The sequence below is a fragment of the Silurus meridionalis genome, chromosome 6 (assembly GCF_014805685.1).
Source record: "Silurus meridionalis isolate SWU-2019-XX chromosome 6, ASM1480568v1, whole genome shotgun sequence".
In the NCBI taxonomy this organism is placed as follows: domain Eukaryota; kingdom Metazoa; phylum Chordata; class Actinopteri; order Siluriformes; family Siluridae; genus Silurus; species Silurus meridionalis.
In genome coordinates, this window is record NC_060889.1 from 22,320,013 (window position 1) to 22,331,202 (window position 11,190).

The 11,190-nt window shown below is 34.8% G+C and overlaps 1 pseudogene; it reads right to left on the reverse strand.

Moving 5' to 3' along the window:
* Positions 1-202: 202 nt before the first annotated feature.
* LOC124387039 lies at positions 203-6,228 on the reverse strand (annotated as a pseudogene).
* Between the last annotated feature and the right edge of the window lie 4,962 nt (positions 6,229-11,190).

Genomic DNA, 11,190 nt, shown 5'->3' on the forward strand with positions numbered 1-11,190 from the left:
GGACCAGCATTAGCCCTATACTCATTCTCATTTTTCAGTTCCACAGTCCAGAACCCAGTCTTATGACTCAGATTAATGTCCCCCTGCCTTTCAGTGTTCTCTCATGACTCCTAATATCCATGCAGTTTTCCCTTTGACCTGCACTTCATAATAAAAAGTACTTGAGTAACTCCGCTTTCCCACTGCATTAATACATTTGTCAAACCTCTCTGGTCTATCAGATACATTCTGTTGTGTTTCTTCATGTGTCACTTGTTTTCCATCATCAGACACTTTGAGATTGGGATGAGCTGTGTCAGGATCCAGAGTCACATCCACTGAGAGAAGCACAGACAAATTTTAATGCATTTAAACCAAAGAATTATTCACAAAAACAATGTGACTGAGTCTGCATGACTATACAGTGTGTGTGTACAGAGTCTATAGCAAAGGTTGTCATTTCACAGACTTCTGCAGACTCACAAATTTCAGCAAACCAAACTGAATAATTAAAAAACTACATAAAAAATCTAAAAAAATATTTTTTAAATAAAACTGCCCATGAAATTTCATTAATTAAAGGCTTTTTATGTTTTTAATACATGAACTATATCAACAGATTCTGTTGCAGTTTCTCCAGATTACATGCATTTATGCAATTTTATTACTATGAATGCCAAGGAGCCTTAATAAGAAATAATTAAATGTTGCAGACACATAGATTGTTTTTCATTAAACAGTGAGAATCTCTAGTTGGATTAGTGAAGTGAAGGCAATATGGCTTGTTAAAAACAGAAAAGTAATAAACAAATTTAAACACTTCTATACATTTTAATGGATGCATTTACATGCATGCACATTCAATGACATTAAACAAATCCACATTCTTGACTCATTCACATTCAAATATGCACATTAAATGACACATTTATATACGTGTCTCACTGTGCACTTTTGCATTGCCGTCTGTGTTATGAGCCATAGGTTTTATTTTCATTCATGTCTTGTCATTATTTTACATCCTTTTGTGTCTATAATTTCATGCATAATAAGACTTAGTGACACTCATTGTACATTTAGCAAGTGAGCTACGAGTTATGTTGGGGTTAAGTGGTTCTAACAATGCTGGGATTTGAGCTCACAAAATTCCACTCAGAAGTCCAACATCTTAACCACTAAGCTACCGCTTCCCATGCACACACACAGAATGCAATAAATATAGTAAACTCTGGTTTAACTGTAATGAAGATTAAAAAAAGTAAAATCCTTCCTACCTGCAAATTTCTTCATGTCTGCTAATTCTGTGAAACAGATTATTTAACAGATTTGTTAAACAAATTAGTTTTATTATTACAATTAAACAAATTAATCTAAATTATAAGATTATAATGAATACTCTAGTGTGTTTTAATAAAATATAACAATAATTTAAGTAAATTATAAATATAATTCTATATAAATAAATTATAATATAATAAAATAAATATTTAAGTAAAGTTTACACTATAAACCAAAAGTACAAATACACATTTTTGTTTTAAAACTCAGGTGTGATTACCGTCTTTTACTCTCTTCCTCTGTGGCTCTGAGAAGAAAAAAAATAAATCTTTGGAAACTAAACTGCTTGTGGGACACTGTTTCAAGCTTAAACAATATTGCACAAATGGTGAAATTGCTCTTGCACATGCAGCAGCACACTGATATTCAGTACAACAGCATAATACCGAGGTGTGAAATTACTTTTATCTGTGCTGCCATGGTAATGCACATATTGACTGACAGCATGTATTAAGTGTAATACTGGTCTTATTGTAGAACAGTAAAAGAGTAAAAGAAACAGTGAAATATCAGTGAAAACATGCTGTCATACTAAATATCAGTGCTTCTGGAATGCCAAGTTAGTGAAACAAAATACCTGTTGTATAAAATATTTTATCTTAACAATGACACCATTCACTTTGACTATTATATATGCATGTTCTATCCTTTAGTTTATTATAAACAGATATAGAATATAATAACTCCTGAAGGGAATAAAAAAGGAATTCCAATAAAATGCAAAGAAACTGTAAAACACACTCTTACCTGCAAACCTCCCATTTCTTCTAACTCTGTAAAACATAATTACTTAATTATAGAATATTTTATATTAATTACATTTATTTAGATTAAACAAAATGTAGCAATGCAGTACAAATGTTTATAAAATGTGAATATTTTAATAGACAAATCTCCTTACAAATATAGTATCTCATCTCTGCTCACAGTTATCAACAAATTTGATATAATTGCATTTTACAAACTCTTGTGTAATTACCTTCTTCCATTTTCCGTCTCTGCAGCACTGAAGAGAGAAAAAGTGATTATTACAGGTGATTGGAATATACTGTTTAAAAAGTTATTATTTTCTATTCAAGAGACTATCTATTCTTGAATTAAAATAATTTAAGTTCCCTTTTTAATTATTATTGTAAATTACTATTTTTTATCTATAAAAACAGCATGGGGCCTGGGAGTGGCAGCTTGCTGTGGCTGGGATTTGAAATCATGACCTTCAGATCTAAAGGCCCATGTTGTAAACCCTAAGCTCTTTGTAAATAAATGTTTAAACTGAAAATACATCACAATACAATCTAAAAACATTTCTTTGTATGAATTGTACTTTAGTAGCAATAAAACATTATTTGTCTTTGTAAATAATTGTTTTTATGTTCTCCTGGAACATGTCCTGGTAAAACATTTTCTCAGTCCACTTTGCCTGTGATGGCAACAAGCTGCTAAAAGATAACCTAGAGAATAAAATGCTAATTTTTGTTGTTTCAATAATGCAGAACTTATAAACACATACAATATTTTATAAAATAGAAATGCAATCAAAACACTCTAATGATCTAATTAATCTAATTAAAGATGGAATAGTGTTCCGAAGTGAAACTCCAACCACACAATCATACTACTAGTCCAACCATACTAAGACTGGGCCATTCAACTGTTGAATAAGCGGATTGAGCTTGGGTCTTTGTATGAGATAAGGGTGCTGTTTAGCCATCCTACCTATAACCAAGATATATGAAGATTATAAAAGATTCCCATCACATGCAGAGTAATTCATTCTTGTCAGAAATGTGTGAGATAAAGCTATAGTAAATGTCATTATAATTTGAGCTTATTATGAGATGAAAATGGTTTAAAAGTTACCTTTCCTGCAAAAGAGAACTGCAGTTATTGTCCATCCAACAGTAAAAAGACATACTGAAACTGTAATGACAACAGCAAGCTTCCAAGTACCAAAGACTTTACCTGAAAGGAAATTTTAAAATGTTATATTGCAGATATATTCAATTACACAAAACAATAGAGCAAAATAACCAATAAATAAAATAACACATTTAAACTCTGGTGCAAAATATTCATGTTTTTTCCTGTAATGTTTGAAGTACAATGCTGCAATCTATGTTTAATGTGATTCTTTTTAACAATAAACACTTACTATTAATAATAACCTCTGTCTCCATCATGTGATGAATTTGTTGAAATCTGCAGTAAAATCTGTTGGAGTCGCTATAATCATAAACAGTGATGTGGCTTTTGACACTGAAGACTCCAGTGTCTCTGTGTATCTGTGTGTCTTCAGCAGTCAGAGTGACTCCTTCTCTGTCAGCCACAGAACCTCAGGTTCAGGGTTCCACCCTCTGGACTCACACAGTAGATGAATCCCCCCTGAGTTATCATAACTCTCCATCGTGATCACTGGATGGCTTCCCTGAGCTATAATCATTAAGCAAAAAATATTGTTTTAACATAAGCTTTTAACTTAAAACAAAGAAAAATAACATACAAGAACAAAAAAAAAAAAAAAAACAAGTCATGTAACCTTCTTACATTAATATTTCTCCTCACTCTCTCACTCAAAAATACAAATTTGGATGGCAAATATTTAAATCAAAATTATGTAATTTTTCAAAACACTATTCTAATAAAGCTCTTTTGCTGGATATGGAATCAGATATTCTTTACAGAGCAATATTAAAACACCATTATGTGAAAAATGTTAAGTTAATACAGATAACAATATACAGTTACTGACCACTTTAATAAAAATATTTATTATATATTTATAATCAAAAAGAGCTTATCTGTGTCATGGTACAATTGGGCTGTTTTGAGTATTTTAAATCCTGCTGATCTCCACATTGGTTTAACATAAAATATTACAATTTTCAAATATATATATTTTTTTTTAAATATGTACACACAAGTATAAAATCTTCAGACACTCAGTAATGAACAACCCCAGCCCTGCCTCACCCTGCACCATATTATACTAAATAGTCTGCATTGGTTGCTCTGGTTTGTATTGTATTATTTATCATTTATGTAAATTCTTCTGGAGGGGCCATTTCTCCCTGAGAAAAGACTACCAATGAAATTCACTTTTTCTTCCAGGTTGAGTATGTTAGATTGGAAATATTGTGCACACTAGAGCACTGATTATATTTAATATTGTGAGATTTTAATTGCTGTACTTTGTCTGATATTCCCATCCACATTTTCTCATTTTAAAATAATGAATGAAGTCTATGTAATTCACATTTTGTGAAAATGTAATAATTATTTTACAATGTACAAGGACCATTACTGTTGCTCATGCACTTTTTTGGTTTTAGTTGTCTGTAAAATTATTTTCTGAAATACTGAAACTAGCCCATGTGGCAGAAAAAAAACCATACCACAATTCCCAGCTCTTAATGTTGATGTTTGATATGAAGAGTAAACACTAAAATACAGCAAAAAAAAAGGTTTTGCTACAGATTTAGTTTTAACTATGCACAAAGCATTAATGACTCTCATTGTAAAAATCTTCACTGTAAAATGGATCTTACCCTCAACAATTACATGAACAACAATGTCATCAGACCAGGATTTGTCCTCGATCAGACATTTATATTCTCCTTCATCAGAGACTCTGAGAGCTGAGAGTTTGAGTGAAGCATTGCCGTTGGGTAGCTCCTCTTTAAACAGTGATGTTCTTCTTCTGTAGGATTCGGCCTGATTTTCATTTTTGTCTTCATGATCATTATAGAAATGCACTACTGAGAACCCTTCATCTAGTTTGAACCACTCCACTGTCATGTCTACAGCACTGGTGTTGGGTCTAATAAAACAGGGAAGAACCAGATCTTCACCAGCTACAGCAACAAGAGAAGCTGCTGGGCCAACCACCTTTAAACAATCTGTAATGTAGAAGCAAAATTAAGAGCAAAATTTACAAAGATTGAAGTCATTTGTTTGCTGTGTTAAATATGTGTAGGTATATTACTTATAACAATGATATTAGGGCTGCCTGAATGGATTTTTCTAATGTTTGTGAATTTAAAAAAGTGATAAAAATAAACCATTTAGCCAAAGGCCGCTCTATTATTACGTGCACACATACACACACACACACACACACACACACACACACACACACACACACACACACACACACACAATGAACACCATTTTTGAACTAAGAAACCGTTTTCAAACTCAATGTAAATATTTACATATACGGTATTTATTATTACATGATCTGTGCTTTTTCACTTAATTTCACATCCACATCAGCTCTGTGCACTGCACTTTATTTCACTGTGTTATTGTTCTAATTGCACTGCATTTTGTTGTTTACTTACTGTACATGTTTGCACACATGCATTTTATGGTGTACACTTTCTACATCTGCTTATGTCTAATTTAGTTCTGTGTTTTCTCATGTAATTACAAATGTGAAATACGTGTGTGTGTGTCTGTGTGTCTGTGTGTCTGTGAGAGAGAGAGAGAGAGAGAGAGAGAGAGAGAGAGAGAGAGAGAAAATGAGAACAGAGATATTAACATTCCAAAATTTCCAAATTCCATAACTTCCAAAATCACTAAAGAAGGAAAATTATCTTACACTGCACTGTATATAGACACATACATGCAAAAACACAGTAATCCTTTTCATACCTGACTGAGATTCCATTAAGCTGCAGAAAATCACACACAGAAGCATACTCCCTGAAAGACAATTGATTCAGTCGGTTTCTAAATATCATTTTATAAATTACACTGGGTGCACAATTGAACACACACTGATTCTATAAAAACATTCTAAATACTCACTCATTTTAAAGTTGATGTTTGTTTCTAAAAAATAAGATCTAAAAGTTCACGTTTTCAGTTTGGTGTGCTTTCATTTGTGTAACCTGAGTAACCTGTTCCCTAAACACACCTTTTTTCTAAAGAAGCATGCTGAAGCATGTGGTGTCGTCTTTAAGGCATCTTGCTTGTTCAAACAAGATGGAATAAAATATTCCAGATGATAAACCATGGCCTCAGCAGAAGTGCATTATATATCATTCCAGAGGTCATTCCAGACTTATATGAATCAACCTGATGCCCAACCTCTGGATGGATTTCTCTTCGATTGGAGACCACTCGAGTTGATTAATAATATTTTCAGTTGACTAGAATGACTATATTTTTGCCCTTAAGGTGGAAATGTGCATTTGCAATCTTTTTATTTTATTTTATTTTCACCACTGTCCATTTTGGTGTTTGAACAACCTTTTGCTGTACATCACAGCTTTATTTTTCACAGCCTTCCTTGCTCATATTTGTCAAGTTGACCAATATCAGTAAGGACACTGCACATGCACACACACACACACACACACACACACACACACACACACACACACACACACTTTTATGATCCCCTTTTAAAGTCTAGGGTAAGGGGTGTAACATGTAATGTTTTTTGTGATTTTATTTGTGAGAAAAGGACATAAACCATAGCCAGTAGTAACTTTGTTTTTATTACTTACACTATTACTTAATATAAATGTACGATAGGACAACATGACTATATACACAATAAGATAAATAAAAAGAAAAAAAAAACAGAAAGGGTCAATGGAAGCAAACAGTAAAATCTTGAATAGCTGAGGTGGACTCTATTTCGGTGCCAAATTAAAGAGCAGAATCAAACCGACTGCCCTACTAGTATACAAGCTAACCTATCCAAAACAACGGGAACTCGCCTTCATCCCTAGTGTCTTTATACAGAAGAATACTGCAGGAGAAAATGTGGAGGCCACCAAAACTACCTGTACACAGAGTGTGTTTGGAAACGGGATTACAGCAGGTTAGCAGTAAAGGTCTACATTGAGTAGAGTAATATACAAAAGAGAAGTCAAAACAAAACACCAAAGATTTAAACAACCATAACTCTTATAGACTTAGAATTTCCAATCACAAAACAATTCACTATTCTTAACACCCTCCACCTTCCTCTTTATCTCTCTCCTTTTTCTACTTCCATGACATAGTAGGAACACTTGTACACCTGCACATTCAGGCAGTTATCAAAGCAGCCAGTCAGGCGGAAGAAGGACAACACATAAAATAATGCAGATGCAGGACAAGGGTTTTAGATAAACTTCACATTAATCCTCTGAATGTGAAAGAAAATGTGGTTTGCTCACTAGAAATGGAGAGGCCAGGAACATTGGAGGTGGGTTTAAAATGTTCTGCCATGGTGTGGATGGAAAGAGAAATGGTGTAGGGGTGATCCTGAAGGAAGAATACAGCAAGAGTGTAGTGGAGGTGAAGAGAGTTTTTGATTTACATGCAGACTTTAATGGGCATGTAAGTGAAGGGAACAGAGGTGATGGGGAAGTGATGGGAAGGTATGGCCTCAAGGAGAGGAATGTGGAAGGGCAAATGGTGGTTGATTTTGCTAAAAGGATGGAAATAGTCATGGTAAATACATATTTTAAGAGGAAGAGGAGCATAGGGAGATGTATAAGAGTGGAGGAAGGCGCACACAGGTTTTGGAAGGTGAAAAGATGCATGCTGAGAAGATGTGCAGGGGAATAGTTGTTCAGTCGCACCATGAAGTTATGGGAAAGAGTAGTGGAAGCCAGGCTGAGTAGGTTGTTTAAGTAGATGCAAGAAAAATCTTTATTTTGTGTTAAGTTTTATAAATGTATTTTATACTGTAGATGCTTTAGCAGATACCATGACGTTGCATAAAAGCTTTTTACATCAGCAAGAAGCTTGGCAGATCCATCAGAGTTAAGGTTTCGCAAACTACCATGTGGAAAAGATCACACTATGACAGAGCCATGTTTAAAGTCACTAAGCTCTTTAGTATGACCCATTCTAATGCTAGTTTACAGATGGAGATTGTACAGCTATGTGTTATGAGATGTTATGGACCTGGTAGCAAGATGTGTTGCTAAAACACCTAAAATCTGTAATTATTCAGTGTGTCCACATAATTTGGGCAATGTAATATACAATAGCACTAATGTCATATGTAAAGGTGAAAATCTAGTTAAAGTTAAGTTTCTTTCGGGTTCTCCACAGCGGATCCTCCGCATGTTTGATTTGGCACAGGTTTTACGCTGGATGCCCTTCCTAACGCAACCCTCCCCAATTTATCCGGGGTTGGGACCGGCACTGAAAGTGGCCGGGGATGGTTCCCTGACCGGGAATCGAACCCGGGTCGCAGCAGTGAGAGCGCTGCATCTTAGACCACTAGACCACCAGGGGACCCAAAGGTGAAAATCTAGTAAGTAATGTATGCAAATTGACTAAACCTACTTCTAAACCACACAAACACCAGAAAAACACAACACAGACAAAGTAAATTTGCTTTTGTGTCTAGACAGTGCTATAGAAGCCTGTACAGTCTTTACAAGCTTCCAATTATCTTTGTGATTACATTTGCGATTATTAGAGTGATATTGTCTGTTAGGTTTCCAATTAAATAAGCAATATAATTTCAAAATCACCATCTTTATTCTTACTTGCATATCTTTTCTCCCTTTCAAGCTTAGAAGCTAAAACAAATAAAACTGTCCTAGCTTTTTTTACATTACAGGTTGTAGTTATGAATGTTAATTTTATCACTTACAGTGCTCCAGACTGCGACTCAAATGTTCGCATTTGCGACCAAATATATTGTTTTGCGAGTGAAATTCTGACCAAGGTCGTCATTTTCCGCCAAATTTTCCACTATGACTGTAAAATTTCCATCATATGTGCATGTTTTGTAACCATTAGCCTATCATCTTATATGTTTTGTTTATGTAATGAAATGAGATAGTGAGTGTGAAAGTTTCACTGAGTGAGAGCGGCAAAATATAAACTGGTAAAGCAAGGAAATTTTTCAAGCAATCCTCATCTCTGCCAAGCACCAGCGTGGATGACACACCTGCTAACAAAAAAGCAGACTACAGCAGCTGTGCCAACTGGGGCGTGCTGGAGAATGATAGAGATACAGGGATTCATCTTTCCGCTTCAGTCAATGAACACCATGCTGAAAGACATTTCCAAACGTCTTGGATTCAGTTCTTTCCTTACCCTGTCCTGTGCTCTGGTTGTGCTCTCACACACTAGACAAGGACTGGTCAGTGTGGCATGATTGGACACTCGATCCCAAAGCATTGTGATGCAGCTCGAGTTCCTGAAAGGTAATGTCCCTAGGTTACGTATATAACCTTAGTTCCCTGAAGAAATGAGATGCCGCATCTCACAGCCACAGAAAATGAGCTCTGTGTCTTTATTATAAATTACAACGCACACTTCAACTGATGCCTTTAATGCTTTAATCTCTTCTTTCCAAGGTTCTGCACAGTCATCACCAGAGGTGGCAAAAGTACACACATCATATTGTTAAGCAGAAGTACAGAAACTCGTATTTTAAAATGCTTGGTTAAACATTGAAGTACTGATAATACTTTTTTCCTCAAGTGAAAGTAAAGAAGTTTGGGCTCTTACACATACTTAAGTAAAAAATTACCGTAATTTCCGGACTATTAAGCGCACCCAAATATAAGATGCACCCACTAAATTTTACAAAGATTTTTATTTTGAACATAAATACGCCGCACTTGTCTATAAGCCGCAGGTGCCTACATTGAAACTAATGAACTTTACACAGGCTTTAACGAAAGACCTGTTACACGGCTTGTATCTAAACAGTAGCCTACCAAGAAAGTCATTGTTCACTGTCTTCCTCCTTCCTTTCACGACAATTTCTCTCGAGTTTATCTTTTGGCATCGTCGTGCATTTAAAATCACCATCAGTGAAGCTTTTCTCCCGATGCCGTGCAGCTCAGAACACAAGTGAAGTGTGTTTTTTCATGCCCGGTTGTTTTCAGCGTGATGAATGATTCTCATTTCCTGTTGACAGTGCGAGTGAGAGGAAGGTCAAACTTCAGAGAAACATCCATATTTATGATGTGGTGCGGCCCGATTTAGTGGGAGCACGATTTAATATAAAGTGTTTCATTGGTTCACCTATACCCGTTCGGCAATTTCATTGGTCTAATTTTACGGGGCTCAGTTTTTTTGGCTTGAAGCTTGTGAAACCGGGGAAAACCCAGGAAAAATCCATAAATTAGCTTCATTGTTTAAGCCGCGGGGTTCAAAGCGTGGGAAAAAAGTAGCGGCTTATAGCCCGGAAAATACGGTAGTTATTACTATTACCTGTTTTTGTGTCACACTGGTAACTGGAACTCACATCATATTTATATTAGGGCTGTGATTCGATACAAATATTTAATCGCAACTTAATCGCACATTTCTATCTGCTCTAAATGTACCATATATTAATACTTCATGTTTTGAATACTCTAAGTAACATGGGCATGGAGAAATATGGATGCTTTATGCAAATTTATGTTTATTATTAGTGAAACCAAACTCAACATGCATGAAGACATAAAATTTTTGTAAATGTTTTAAAGTAATAATGGTAGTTTAAATAACATAAATCATCAGGACACCAAACGGAACCTTTGCTACAGTATGTGTCCACATGGACAGTTAATGAGGTGATACTGGATGACCTCTTCAAGTCAAGTCAAGAAGCTTTTATAATAATCATACCGATTTATGGGATGGTATGGTTTAATTTATGATTTATGTAATCATACCGATTACATAATCAGAGAATATTTTTATTTGATGTGAATGTGGTTTATGTAAAATACATTTTAAGCTTTCTATACAGTTTTATAGATACATATTTATTATGTCTGTGAGGCAAATATTCACTGATATTCAGGTTGTTTTATTTATGTGTTTGTAAAGGGAGATGACATGGCAGAGAGCGCACACTGTCTGTTTACTTTATTTTACAAAAGCACAGCGTTTTGTTGTTATTATAAGTGT